This window comes from Lampetra planeri, chromosome 3, assembly GCF_965212315.1.
Source record: "Lampetra planeri chromosome 3, kcLamPlan1.2.h2, whole genome shotgun sequence".
In the NCBI taxonomy this organism is placed as follows: domain Eukaryota; kingdom Metazoa; phylum Chordata; class Hyperoartia; order Petromyzontiformes; family Petromyzontidae; genus Lampetra; species Lampetra planeri.
The window spans coordinates 2,176,815-2,192,348 of NC_136109.1; the positions used below are offsets into that span (position 1 = coordinate 2,176,815).

General features: G+C 46.6%; 2 long non-coding RNA genes across 7 annotated transcripts in view; one reads left to right on the top strand and one right to left on the bottom strand.

The window, feature by feature from the left end:
- The window catches only part of LOC144736282 (uncharacterized), a 26,320-nt gene extending 14,266 nt beyond the window's left edge, over positions 1-12,054 (bottom strand). For all 6 annotated transcript variants that reach the window (XR_013588753.1, XR_013588752.1, XR_013588751.1 and 3 more), the window contains exons 1-2: positions 11,957-12,054; positions 91-166 (exon numbers count right to left, since the gene is read on the bottom strand). This is a non-coding gene — a long non-coding RNA (uncharacterized LOC144736282). The remainder of the gene's footprint in view (positions 1-90; positions 167-11,956) is intronic.
- LOC144736299 (uncharacterized) lies at positions 2,079-12,253 on the top strand. The gene is made up of 2 exons (XR_013588756.1): positions 2,079-7,645; positions 7,678-12,253. It is a non-coding gene; the product is annotated as an uncharacterized LOC144736299 (long non-coding RNA).
- Positions 12,254-15,534: the final 3,281 nt, after the last annotated feature.

Below are 15,534 nucleotides of genomic sequence, written 5' to 3' on the forward strand. Positions count from 1 at the left end.
AGAACCACGCCAGGCCACCTTTGTCTCGCTAGTGGCGATATTTTACGCATCGGACCAAGTACTCGTTTGGGCCTGCACAGGAGTACTCACGCCTTGAGGCTCTTGAAAGCCTTGCTGCAGGACGCGCAAGACGGCTCAAAGTCCTCCCAGTCCCGCGCAGCCTCCTCTGCACGCCACACACGGGAGGGAGGGTGGAGGGGTGGGCACAGTGCGCGCGTGAGTCCCGCACAGGAGGTGATCTCCCAGGGCACTGCGGTGGCTAGGAGATGCTAACTACCTCGCCTGGTAAACAGGAGGGTCATGGGTTTGATCACCACCCGGAGTTTGCATGTTTCTCTTCCCGTGGCCGTGTGGATTTTTCTCCAGGTCCTCCGGTTCCTCCGGTTTTCCCTCCACATTTAGAATCAACATCACATGTTTAGAGTATTTGGCTGATATTCATTTCCACATGAAAAGCCACTTCGTTGAGCAATCATTTGTAGCCAGATGGCTTCTGAAAAGGAGCAATAAAGCTCAGTGGGCCTTATCTGGTAAAATAAATAAGTAATATTTAAAACAACTTTCTTAAAAACACGCTTTTATGAAATGTACTAGTAATGGCAGAACTCCACGACTCCAGGAAGTGGCCCCGAAGCTTGCCATAACGGTAAGGACCGTGGTGATTAACAGCCAATGTCAGTTGAGCTTGGACAATTAGACCCAAGCTGAAACATCTTATTTCTTCTTTTTTTATAAAGTCTCCGCGCTCGCGCTTGCGAGATATTTGGCTCTCGAACGGTGGGCTTTTCGTAGAAAAACATTTGCCAGGCAGCACGCCCTAAGGCTATTCTGTTTTCCCATCTCTAAACCTGAAAGTAGTTTAATTAACACATTTGTGCCATTTCTTTTCATTATTTACTTATTGCTAGACCTCGACCGTACCAACGTACGACAATTGCATGGGGGGAGGGCGGACCCTGCCAAGTGATGCACGTTAGCGAGAGCTCACGGGGACATTTCCTTTTACGCGTTTTACAGCCAATACATACACACATAACGCTGCGTATATTTCTTCACAGTCTGATGTCCTCTTCGCCCCCCCCCCCCCCCCAACACGATGCGTCCACTTTATACGACAGACTTCGTTGATTATAATATTTTAGTGCTTACATAGCATTATTCTTGCACGGGCGGGGGATGCTGGAGTGGGTAGCGGCCCAGCCCCTAGCCTGGCAACGTGCCAACTCCGCCACCTGTAGGCCAGGACGGGGGCTACGCATGGGACAAGGCCTCAACATGCCTGTGGTATTTACACCATTGGAACCTCATTTGCCAGTAAAAATATGATAATTGTTTTTTTTACCCTTCTATCTGGCAACAAAACTGACACCTTTTTTACAAGGAGTCATGTTTACATAGATGAGGTTCCAATGGTGTAAATGCTTACCCCGAGCTCTCATACTCTGATGGTGCATAGTCTTTGAGTTGTGTGCCTTTTGATGTCATCTGGTCCAACCCATGTGAGACTAGGCTCTAAGGAAAGCTGTCTCGGGTGTGGACCAATCAACTTCAAGGACAGTGCACATTATCAGAGTTATATTTTGTTTGCATTATGACTGCAGGTATTGTGGTCTGCATACGCTCGCTTGCGGGGGATTTGGCTCTCGGACCGTGGGGTTTTACCAAGAAATGTTTTTGCCGGGAGCCACGCCCCGAGCCCCGCGGTGGGAATAGGTATTTCCGTTTTTTCGTCCCTAAACTTTAAAGCGGTTGAATTCTCGATTCAGTGTGATATCTCCATATTTATTGATTTACTTTTGCCGACCGGCGCGCGACAAAGCACGCCGTTGCGCATGCACGAGACGCTGGCCAAGGGTTGCCCCTGGCAATGGGCAGCGCGCCTTCGCTGCAGGGTGGACGCCATTTCTCATTCCCGTTCGAAATGCACAAAAATATACACGCGACGCTGAGGTAAATTCATCAAAGTTTCACGTCCTCTTCTCTCCCCCCCCCCCACTACAATGTGTGCAATTACTATTATAGGGTCGTTAGATAATAAAATTATAGTGATTAGACAGTATTTTTCTAGCTCGGGGGGGGGGGGGGGGGGGGTAGCGGCCCAGCCCCCAGCCTCGGCTAGCTGGGAAATCTAGGCGAGGCCGGAGGCTCTGCACGGTACTAGGCCTCGACACCCCACTCTTGTCAGGCGAGGATTTTGTGCTATAGAGTCGATATACCCAGCGTTGCCCGGGAGAAAAATACATTTTAAAACTTCTGAAAACTTAAAAACATAACATACCAATGAAAATAAAACCATCACCTTACCCTACATTGCTGGGGTCACAAAAAAGATCTCCAAAATCCTGATTAAACACAAGATCCAGGTCCGATTCAACATAGTACATAAAATCCGTGATCTGGTCCCGTCTGTAAAAGATGTGGTTCCAGACATACAGTACCCTGGCGTCTACAAACTAAGTTGACTCTGTGGTAGCAGTTACATTGGAGAAACCAAACGACATGTCTCGGACCGCATCCGTGAACATAAAGCAGACCTGAAACACGGTAGGACAAACACCTCAGCCGTGGCAGATCACTGTTACAATTCAGTGGGCTCACATGACATTCACTTCTCCAAGACAGAGGTTCTCTGCAAGCCATCTGGCTACCATGAGAGATGTTTTCATGAGGCGATCCACATATACAAACACAGAGACAATTTCAACCGAGAAGATGGATTCTGGCTCAGCAATCATTGGAAGGACGTAATAAACCATTTCGGATCTTAACTGATTGTGTTCACGTTTACGGCGACTTTCAGACCGCAGTCCACTCAATGGCATTGACTATATATCTTGTATTCTCCGCAGGGAATGGATTCTTTGCTCTGCTGCAAGTCTCCCCCTACCACTCTCCCATTGACATATTTCGTTGCTTCCTCTTAGTATCTTTCACTCGACGGTCAATGGTATAGTGTATAGCAGATTGTATAATAATAAATAGTATAAAATTGTAATGTTTAATACAATGTATAAGGCAATATATAATATCGTAATTGTATAGTGAATATACAGCAGTGTGATATACAGTAGGGTGGATAGAATAATACAGTGTAATATTACACTATGTATTATTCTAAGGTATAGGGTAGTAATATAGTATATAATTTAATGTTGGGTTTGTCTATGGCAGCATATAGTACGGGGTAGACCCGTGTGATGTAAGGGAAAAAAGCTTAGCTGGAAGCATATTATATTTTTTACAACATAGAATTGTAATGTATTACTTACTGTTAGTAGCTCAGCTTATTGGAGAGTATATTTAGTATACTGATGATACTATGTAGTTTATACTTTAGTTTTTTACGTGGTTGTTTAGTTACTGCAGCTACATACTATTAACATTCCTTCCCTTTATTAATGCTACCCCTATCCCCTCCCTTTGATGCTGCTAATCCTGCATAATGCACGGGCATAATATGACTTTGAAAACCCCCCACCCACCTACGCATTTCACAAGTAGTACTAATCACATACTTGCATTTCCCATAAATATGCTAAATTCCTCTTGCTATGCAAATTATTTTGTCAAGGCGCCCTTCCCCCCTTCGAACCCAGCTTAAATATACGCTCCAAGCATGGTGGTGTTTCATTTTGCTTCCTCTTAGTATCCTTCACTCGACGGTCAATGGTATAGTGTATAGCAGATTGTATAATAATAAATAGTATACAATTGTAATGTTTAATACAATGTATGAGGCAGTATATAGTATCGTAATTGTATAGTGAATATACAGCAGTGTGATATTGAGTAGGGTGGATAGAATAATACATAGTGTAATATTACACTATGTATTATTCTAAGGTTAGGTGGTGTATAGTACTAGATTTTAAGCTTTCGTGATTGCAAGGATTCATATTCTTAGGTTTTATCGGTAAAGTCACGTAGGTAAAACATTAAAATTAATAAAAGTAAAATAAAATAAAAATCACGACGTTTCGGAGGCAACACAAGCTTCCGTCTTCAGGTGGAACCGTCACAGCCACGACAGCTGTATCAAGTAGATGAGAGATTGCAAGAGCTATCACTCTGTATATATAATGGTTGGAGAGGGGGGAAGGGCCAAGTACGGCACACTTTTTATTCATATGGTAAGGTGAGGCTTAAGAGGGTGAGCCTTTGTTATGGAGAGGTACGGTTTGTGACTCAACCTGGCCTACCTAACAATAGTGTGAAAAGGAGAAAACAACTAAACATGGTAAAACAAGCCTGGCTGTCTATCAATAACCTGTAATAGTTGTCTGTCAAATAAGATTGGCCAAATAAGTGTAGTTAAATATTTTTTGCATGGTTAATCACATCTTTCCAATGATTACTCAGTTTGTAACCATCATCACGGTTGAAATTATGTCTGTGTTTGTATATTTGTATGGCTTCGTGTACAAACCTTTGATGGTAGCTAGGAGGTTTGCAGAGAACCTTGGTCTCGGAAAAGACAATTTCATGAGAGCCCACCGAGTTGTTGCAATGATCGGCAACGGTCGAAGAATCAGTTCTGCCGTGTTTCAGATCTGACTTGTGCTCGCGGACACGATCAGAAACATGACGTTTCGTTTCTCCAATGTAGCAATCACCACAAATGCAACTCAATTTGTAGACTCCAGGATACTGTAAGTCAGGAACGACATCCTTCACAGATGGAATCAGATCACGGATTTTATGCACTGTACTGAATCGGACTTGGATCTTATGTTTGTTTAGAATTTTGGATATCTTTTTGGTCACGCCTGCTATGTATGGTAACGTGATAGTTTTGGTCGGAGTTTCATGTGGCTGTTTGTGTGTGGTGGGAGAAACAGCTTGGCGGATAGTGTGGTCAGAGTATTCGTTCATCCTGAGGGCCCGATGTACATGTCTTAATTCACCGGCCAGGTGGTGTTGGTCAGAAATGCCATGGGCTCTGTGGTATAGCGTTTTGATGAGAGAATTCTTTTGAGATGGGTGGTGGTGGGAATCCGGTTTCAAGTAGGAGCCACCCACACAGAGTCGCTGGGCTGGAGAGCGTCTCGTGGCCTGATTCTGGAGCAAGAGACCATCTACCCGTTTGCGCCCCCCTTTTATCGTCCCTACATCAAAGAGATGCCGCCCCGCCTGTTGTTATGCACTCCCAGTTTTTCTTTAACAATGGGCGCGCGCCAGTCAGGGCGCGTGCGGCGGTTCCGGGGCGCCTTTGTTATGCTAATAAGATGCGCTGCGTGTTGCGGCGCGCCGCGGCGCTTTCCGAGCACACCGTCACGCCACTCAGCCGCCCTCCCCCTCTCTGGCTTCCCCTTAGCTCGTGGTTGCCGTCTCTGCCTGCCTCGCCGATACGCGTGTGTGTGGAGTGCGTTTCAACCATGGTGGCCGAGTGGTCCCTCGCCGCGACCATGCAATCTTAATGCCGGTCACAGCGCCGCGGTGCGAATTAGCATCGGGGGAGGTCGTCCAATTCCCTGGCCGCAGGAAACCGTGAAGATTATCCCAGTAAGGGCTTCTCGGGTGAAAACCAGTCAGCCAGGTGACCTCCCCTCGGAGCTCTATGGGGGGGGGGATTGCGTGCAGGTGTGTTTATGTGAGGTGAGGTGAGGGGGAAGCGGGGTTGGCTCCGTCGCTTGGTGGTGGCGAGGTCGTAGATGGGGCGCCCGCCGAGCGGCTTCGTGGCGGCGGCATCACACTACCCCTATCCCCTCCCTTTGATGCTGCTAATCCTGCATAATGCACGGGCATAATGACTTTGAAACCCCCCGCACACCTACGCATTTCACAAGTAGTACTAATCACATACCTGCATTTCCCATAAATATGCTAAATTCCTCTTGATATGCAAATTATTTTGTCAAGGCGCCCTTCCCCCCTTCCAACCCAGATTAAATATACGCTCCAAGCATGGTGGTGTTTCATTCAGACGCTGTCTCCCCGACATACCTGGTCTTCACCTGAGGACGGCTGCTTGTTTTGTGGCCGAAACGTCGTGAGAATTATTTTATTATGTTTTATTTTTATTATTTTATTACTTCCCTTCTATGTTACTTTACCGAAAGAACCAAGAAGAGAAAAATAAAACTCTATAATTAAAAATTATAAACGAGCGCACTCAAGAATCGATTCTTGGAATCGCGCAAAGGCATCGAAGGTTGTAGATTCCTTTAGAATAGGCCTATTCCCGTTTAATATAAGTTGGTTATAGAGTTGATATAAACTGCTACGAACGGGAAATAAAAAAAAACTTCTGAAAACTTGAAAGCATAACATATACAAATGAAAAGAAAACTCAGTAATTAAAATAAAACCCAAGCGCGCCAAGATTCGATTCTTTGTGTACTGGTAGTCTATAATGTAGACTGTAGCCTGGTTAATAAGCTGAGTGAGTGTACTGGCAGTCTATATTGTAGACTGTACAAAGTTATTAAGCTGGGTAAGTGTACTGCCAGTCTGGGTTTAACCAGGCTGCATTGTGTGAGGAGCTCACAAATCCTTGAAAGATGTGGACAAAGTCCCATCGGTGAGCTCCTCGGGCAGGCAAGGCTGCGTTGCCTGAGTCATGTAGCCCGCATGCCCAGCCACCGCATGCCTAAACAGCTTTTGTTCGGCCGGATTGAGGGGGCTAAATGGGTGCGGCACGGGCTACAGAAGAGATGGAGTATTGTGATACAGGAGGACGTGGAGCTGAGTGGACTTGCTGATCACTGGTACCAGCCGTGTCAAGATCGGCCTCTGTGGAGGAGGCTCCTGAAGGACGCCACTGGGCAGTTGGAGGCAGTCGCCCTCCAACAACAACGGAGAGCGGAGGAGCGACGCTCACAACAATGAGTGCAGAGCCAGGTAGCTAAAGCACAGCAAGTTGCCACAGTAGGGGGAACAGGTGGTGCATCAGCCAGTCGTCTCAGTCAGTCAACCTGTGCCATTTGGGTCTGTCCCGTGACCTGCCAGCGGGCGTTCGACACTTCACGTGGCCTCAAGGTGCACATAGCTTGGCACAAGCATTGTGGTGACGTCACCGCCACTTAGTCGTGAATGGCTGTTGTTGTTGTTCAGTCGGTATGTATGTGTGAATCGATATGTGAATTAACTACATGTGTGTCTAAAGTCGATGTCTGTGTGTGCGAGTCCATGTGTGTGTGTGTGTAAGTCCATGTGTTTCTATGTGTGTGGGTCGATGTCTGTGCGTAAGTCCAATGGTGTGTCTGCCTTTTTCGCCCGGGCAACGCCGGGTTCTTACCGCTAATAAGATATAAAAAAATAATGTTTAAAAATGTTTTATGATAGAATATAATATTGTCATCAGTATGACATAAGTATACCAAGTTTGCAGTCGATACCACATTGGGAAGTGGGTTAAAATTGAGTTACAAGATTTGAGGATACAACAATGACAACGACAGAGTGAGTTAAATAAAAGCGTGTAAAATAAAAACAGCAGCAGCAGCATGAGCAGCCGCGACTCGCCGCTGGGTCATGGTGACGTCCCCACCAGGGCTTGCGCTATTTTTCGGTGAGGGCCTTTCACACTTGGCAGTCACGCCAAGTAGGCCTTGGCAAGGTAAGGTAATTTACCCTTTTTACCGGGTAAAAGGGTAAAGGTAAAGGTGTCGACATGCCAAGGGGTAAGGTAAAGGGTAGGGTAAAGGTAGCTCGGAAGAATTACCCGGTAGGGTAAAGGTAGCGCGAAGTATTACCACTAAAAGCTCCGTGGCGCAGTCCGTGACCTCCATTTAACAAGTAAAATTAAACAAAAACTTTTTTTTAAACACGCTTTTATAAAATGTACGAGTAATAGCAGAACTCCACGACTCCAGGAAGTGGCCCCGAAGATTGCCATAACGTAAGGGACCGTCGGCTATTACAGCCAACGTCAGTTGACCGTAGACAATTAGACCCAAGCCGAAACATAACATATAAAAAATAACGTTTAAAAAAATATATTTTATGATAGAATATAGTATTGTCATCAGTATGACATGAGTATACCAAGTTTGCAGTCGATACCACATTAGGAAGTGGGTTAAAATTAAGTTACAAGATTTGAGGATACAACAACAACAATGACGACAACAACAAGCATATAAAATAGGAATTGTCGAGAGTATTCTATATGAAAAAAGCGCTCTACCTAGCATTTACCGTTATAAACCTTTTTCATATGTAGTTCCCTAGTAATTACCCTGTAATCGGGTAATTTGTATGGGGTAAGGGTAAAAGGTAGGGTAAACGGTAGGCTCGTTGCTTTTTACCTTTTACCTTACCTGCTAAAGGGTAAAAGGTAGGGTAGAGTGATTGTATTGTGGTAAGGTAAAAGGTAGGGTAAAGATAGGCTCGTTGTTTTTACCTTTTAACTTTTACCTTACCTTGCCGAGGCCTAACGCCAAGTGTGGAAGGCCCTTGCCGTTGGCAGGAGGTCACAGGACAAACCCGGCTGTTATTGGTCAAGTGCATGAGATTACTGGTGCATGCGTGCCACATGTGCTGCACTAACTGGGATGCACACACACAGGCAGAGACAAACATGCACAGAGGCAAAGGTTCCCCGTATAGTCTTAACAAATTGGCGGGGCAAGTGCTGTCAGTGTGTAGCTATGAAGGCCGGCACAGCACAAGGTGGGTGGCCAGCACCACACCCGCTGTTGTATATATGGCTTTTCCCCAAAAAATATATTAAGAGTGATATTGCCTATTTTTTAATGTAATTTTTTTCACGTCTGGATTTAGCACGTTCTAAAAAAAAAACGCAATAACTGAGGCGTGAACTCCTCCCTTGACTTGAGACAACCAAGGCCAAAGGAGCACCCCCTGCTGTTTCGCCTTCTTATAAAGAGGCATCTGCAGGTCAATTATCCACAAGCCTTGGCTTGAAAAAGTTGTAAAATTGTAATGACCACCACCTCATAGGAATATTTTCAAACATCATGGTATTAAAATCTAACTTAATATAATGTATTGTTACGTGATGATGTAGCTCAGGTCAAAAGGTTGAATTAGATTTTTTAAATATTTTCATTAACAATTACTATTACGCCATACGGTCTGGGATAAGCAGGTAAAACGTAATAATAATTATCCCAGTTGTGCAGCATTAATTATAAGCAGGTAAAACGTAATGATAATTATCCCAGTTGTGCAGCATTAATTATAATTATTAATTATAATTAATGCTGCACAACTGGGATAATTATCATTAAGTTTTACCTGCGTATCCCATTATAATGCAAGGAGTGACCCAGGGAATTTCCGAGAAGCAAGGGAGGATCCCATGGCAAATACTGGGCAAAGAGACAATAATGTCCCTTGCCGTTTCACTCTCTGAATTAAACAAACCGGGTGCCTGGAAAGTTGAAAGGTTCAAATTCTAACCATGTGTAGTGACATAGAACGGTCACTACTGTGTCCGCCCGTACGAGGGCTGGGGGCCCCAAGGGGGTGCCTGGGGGGTCACGTGGTGGAGGGACCCGGACCTTCCCAGAGGTGGGGGAAGGGAGGCGTGGCCTGTACTGAGCCAGCCACGCCTGGGCGGAGCCGGCCACGCCAGAGCAGATATAAGCGTGGTGTGAACGCAGATCGAGGCTGTTGTACTCCGAAGTAAAGACGACATCATCGGTCCTCAAGTCCCGGATCGTCGTCCTGGACCAGGCCTGCCTGGTCCAGGACTACCTGGTCCAGTCTGTGTCGTGTTCCAGAGTGTTAGTGAGTTGAGGAAGGTGGTCACCACCTCATGTACAGTGTTATATTACTTACCGTTTAATAGTGTTGCCTCCAAGCTGCGTGTGTGTGCACCTAATTCTTACCCACTACACATGCATCGCAACATTCTTAAGCATGCTGGCGTTTAACATCAACTTTGGTGATAAGATATATGGTTACATGACAATAGAGCAAATAGGTTTTGAATACGACTTGTTGGATGTTTTATTAACATCCACCTATCTGTCCATAAGTGCCATGAGATATGTGTTAGGCATATAAACGTGATAACAAATTATGGAAGTTTAATATTGAAGTATTGAACCAAAGGATCATTCAGAAGATATATATAATACGAATTATGTAAATTCTCCACGACCCGAATAATTTGTATTCCAGGGGTATAACGAGCCTGCCCAACCGCCTTTGTCTTCCCAGTGGCTGTCATTGCATGCTGCATCAGGAATTCATTTTAAGGAGCCGACCTAAAGAGGGCCGTTTTACAATAAACAAAGCTACAGACATATTCTTTGGTTCTTTCGGTAAAGTCACGTAGATAGAAAAAAAAATTAAGTGACTAAAGAGAATAAAACAAAAACCACGACATTTCGATCGCAACACAAGCGGTCATCAGGAAAAATGGGATTAGCCTCTAAAGGCAAACTGTTTATCAAGGTTTAGAGATGGGCGTAGCCCAAGTGTGTCAGCAGCATGGGCGGGGCAGCTAGTTGTTTTTTTCTTTATTTATTATTATTATTATGTTTATATCTAAGTGACTTTACCGAAAGAACCAAAGAATATTAATTCCTGCATTCACGAAAGTTTTAAGTCAAAAGGCTACAGACACCCCACACTTTGGGGCAATTAAGAACATCTGCGTCCACAAGCCTTGAGATGACCTCCGGAGGAAGGCGGGAAGTATGGCCGAGGTGACAATCACTGGCTCAGGTTATCCAGGCAGCCAGTTCAAAAGGTCCGCTAAAAACTGACCAAATGAATGCGAGGGGCATAACGGTGGAAGGGAATTTCATAGGGGTTAGAGCATCAGGCGCCAGGAGGTCTGCGGAGCCAGAACCAGGAATTCACTTGGGGACCGACCAGATGCACCACGTGTGCAAAGATGAGAGGATGTTGGGCCATAAGATGTAATTAACCACATGAGCTAGAAATCCTATATAAACAGCACTCAAAATCATACAAGTCAGTCTTGCAACGGCAAACTCCAGGGGGTGGTCCCCGTAAACAACCAGAGAGTTGAGTTTTGCAGAGGCAAAGGCTCTGTGTCGCTAAGCGTTAAGTTCTGCGCTGACAGACTAAGTATTGCTGAAAGTTTTAGTCTACGTTTTTCCTCATGTTTTGAGTCACTTGCAGCGTCAAGGATTTTGAGAAGTTGAACTGTACTAAGCTAAGAATTGTGAGAAGCTAAGAGGTGTGAAAATACATTTTCATATAATACTGATAAGTTAAGTGGAGATTTTAGTTATACACTAATATCAAGTGTACATGAAGTGTTGTCCAAGCTATTGGCTGGAAAAGTTCTGTTTATCCAAGTCACTGATCCTCTTGACGATACAAGTTTTGATGAGTTATGAAGAGAGCGACGAGGAGCAGTGAGACAGCGGCGCACAGCAGCAGACCTCCCGAGGGAGGGGGGGGCACTAAGGGTGCTCGCGCTAAGCGGGCAGCTGCTGACAAGGACCGAGGAGCAGCGTGGCCACAGAGCATTCCGACTGCTGATCGAGCCTGGCGTGCAGATAACCTGCATCGGTGCAGCGCAGCCAGCTGACCACGAGCGTGCTGACTCGGAAGCCCCGAGCACCCTCCAAGTGTGGATCGAGCACGATGCACAGACAACCGTGCGAAGGAGCAAGCGAGCAGCAGGGCCGCGAGCGCACTACAGCTGTGGACGAGGCCTACCGTTCTACACAGCCTGTGGCGGCCCCCAACAAGCTGCTCAAGTAAATCATTACGATCCACTCGCACAGCGTGCGGTGGGCCTTCATCCAGCAGTGGATTTAAGCAGCAAAAAAACTCGAGTACTAATGTTATGGACAGAGCACGGCTCTCCCTCAGGGCAGCAGTGGAGAGAGTGCGGCTCTCCCTGAGGGCAGCAGTGGAGAGAGCACGGCTCTCCCTCATGCCAGCAGTGGAGAGCACGGCTCTGCCTCAATCTCACTCACCCGTCTCCTTTGAGCTGCATGCGATTGTGAGTGAGCTGCGTATATGAGTGAGCCGTGTGTGAGTGGATAGACCGTGAACTTGCCGTGGCTGCGTCTCCGGCGCTGTGGCAGTGATGTTGCTGCTTCTCGGGCCTCCGAGGTGCGGGGCGCACCACAACACGAAAAGTGGGCAGCTCGCGGTCACGTGACGCACTTCAACCAATCCGGGGGCGTTAGTCACAGATCGACAGATTTGGGCTATTATAAATGTGTATACTTGTTTCTTTTATCATTTCATACGGATTGATGAGTACGTATATTGACGTGGGTACTGTCGTTGCTATTAATTCCTGTTGATCAGAGGTGGATGTTAGAGGAAGTGAGATTAAATTTGCTTATATTAAAAACAGGTTCCGAGTGTTTATTTCCTAGATTCGTGCATCATTGTCGTAATGATGAATCTTGCGATGAGATCTGAATCCCGAGACCTGACATAATTACACATCATTATTGTTAACGCAAGAATCATGAATGGTAAACCGACAATCATTAATATATCACGATTGATGATACCCCTAGACAACGAGAGAGTCAATAATAAACACACACACATAATCACTCTTGCGTAATCACACACAATAATCACACACATAATCACATACACACACTACTCATTCATGTTTCACGCGCACATTCTTAATTACACTGAACACACATTTATAGTTGATCACACTTAATGACATACATTAACATAATTTTCACATTACAATTTTTATGTATGTATTTTTGATTTTTTTCCATATTTTTTTTTTTATAACAATATTTAAAACAGTTCCGAGGCAGCCGACAGCATCGACCTCTTCCCTGCCACGTGCCTTGATGTCACTTCCCAGGGCACACTCGCCACTGCACGCTGGTGGTCGCCTGCTTGTTTATCCCAGCTTGCAAGTGTGTTGAGGGTGGAGAATATCTATTGATAGCTATGATCCTCCATTTCCTATTATTCTGTGAGCCATTTGGACTGAGCTTGAGGTTGGTGCAAAAGCACCAAACAGGAACGGCAGAAGCAAAAGCAGCAGGAGCAGCAGCAACAGTGGCCTCGTGTTGATATAAAAGGGAGATGCGCTGGAGACTCGGAGCTGTTGCGGTCGGGATCTCCGTCTGATATCAAGCGAATGTGTCTTCAATAAAGTGCCATCTCAAGAGAAGTGTGTCAAGTCGTCATTACACTATGATTTTATACAATAGATGAGAAGTGCGCTTGCACTTAGTCTAAAACTATGGAAATAAAACAAAGAAGGCTGCAGGGATGATGGTTGAGTCTAATGAAGAGCAACAGGAGTGAAGGATCGAGGAGCTCTGGAGCCGCATGCGGTTCTATAAGGACTGCTTCTTGATGTTATTTATTAAGGACCACCGTTTCGAATGCACATGGCATTGCGGCTCTTGAAATATTGAGGGGGGGGGGGGTTATCGAATTCGAACAAAAACTCTCTTCCTGTTATTTTGGTTTCCGACCCCTGGGTCTGGAATCAGCAGGGAGAGTTTGGTGAATCGGCAAAGTGTTTTACAAATATATTAGTACACTCACCCCCACAAAACACATTCCTGCGGAGGGAGCTGGTCGGAACGTTGGGTTGCTCGGTCAATGGCCAGGGTCAACGGCGGCGTGGTATATTCCGCAAATATGGCCGACTGTGAGGGCGGGCACAAGCCGGCGTGAGTAGGTTAAACGTTGAGTTTTATAAGGGCACCACGGGGTGACCAGCCCCACCCAGCCCCACCTCTCCCACCCAGCCCCTCCCCGTCCTCCCCACCCAGCCCCTCTCCACCCTCCCCTCTCCACTCAGCCCCTCCCCACCCTCCCCTCTCCACCCAGCCCGACCCCTCCCATTTTTGGATACACGACGGACGGACGGACACAATAATCCCCTGTTGGCTGGTGGAACCAGGTGGTTCCTACCAGTATAAGTCTACACGTGTTCAGGGTTGGTTGAATGTGCTGCTGGTGGAAGCTCAGGTAAATAAAAAGTCTACTACAATTGTAATTTATATTTAGAAAAGTGTTATTGTTTAGAGCCCGATGGCGTTGTTAATGCCTGATTTTATGTTAATGAGCATGAAGAGGAGCTGAATTTCCACTACGATTTCGATTTAAAGCTTTCGTGACTGCAGGGATTCATCTTCTTAGTTCTTTCGGTAAAGTCACGTAGAAGGGAAGTAATAAAATAATAAAAATAAAATAAAATAATTCTCACGACGTTTCGGCTACAACGCAAGCAGCAGTTATTGTATTACTTCCCTTCTACGTGACTTTACCGAAAGAACCAAGAAGATGAATTCCACTACGATCTTTATCAATTATTCAGGATACTCGTCCTTGATGAATAATATAAGAACTGAAATCATTGTTGCAAGGTGGCTGTGCCTCATTGGCAGGTGTCGGCACAGGTGGTGCATTTGCCAGTTATCTCAGTCCAATTAACTCCATGGCACTTGGGTTTGTCCCGTGACCTGCCAGCGAGCGTTAAACACTTCATTTGGCGTCAAAGTTGACATAGCCTGGTGTCGCCTCTGCCGCAAAGTGGCAAATGGCGGTTATTGTTGGTGGAGGCAGAGCTCACCAGACCCCTTCGGGGTCTGGAAGAGGAAATTCTCACTTGTGGTGGGCCGAGTACCTCGGAAGGAGGAGACTGTGGAACATTGTGGCAGGTAGGGTGGGCGCATGCGTGGGAAAAGACGACACCATTCATTAAGCAGAACCTTGTGAGATCGTGAGTGGGTACATTTGTGATGCCGCCGCCACGAAGCCGTTCGGCAGGCGCCCCATCCCCGACCTCGCCACCACCAAGCGACGGAGCCAACCCCTCGTCCCCCTCACCTCACCTCACATGAACACACCCGCACGCATTTCCCCCCCCCATAGAGCTGGAAGGGAAGGTCACCTGATCGATCGGTTTTTATCCGAGAAACCCTTATCGGGATTAACTCTCACGGTTTCCGGCGATCAGGGAATTGGACGGCCTCCCCCGACGCTACGTTGCACCGCGGCGCTGCGACCTGCCTTAAGATGGTATGGCCGCGGCGAGGGGCATTCGGCCACCGCGGTTGAAGCGCATCCCCCACACACACCACCCACGTGTCGACGGGGCAAGCAGGGGAGGGACGGGACAGCATGAGTAGCGGGACCGCAGGGGCTCTTGCGCATAGTCACGAATGGTTGGGATAATTACGCTTGAGCGCGCAGGCACCATTGTTAGGGAGGGAAAGGGATTAATTAGAATTTACGCCGCGCAACGCCGCACATTGATTAGCATATCACAGGCGCCCGGAACCGCGGTGCGCGTGCTAGAGGACGCGAGCCCATTGTTAAGGAAAAGCTGAGGGCCGCCGTCCGGCGCGGAGCCGCATCCCTTTGATGTAGGGAGGATAAAAAGGGGGGCAAAGGAGAGATCGGGCTCTCTTACTGCAGCACCAGAGGACCAGACGCGGCTCCAGCCAGCGACCCGGACGTCCGTGCGACGCATCGAGGTACGCTGTTAGCACAGGGAGCAGCAAACCGCCGTGGGCACCCAACAGTGAGTAAGGAGGTGAAGTAGGGTCATAACCGATAAATAGGGAATAGGTACAGGTTTAGTGGAATAGGCCAGCCTCGTCGACTCACTGATTTAACATTAATTAC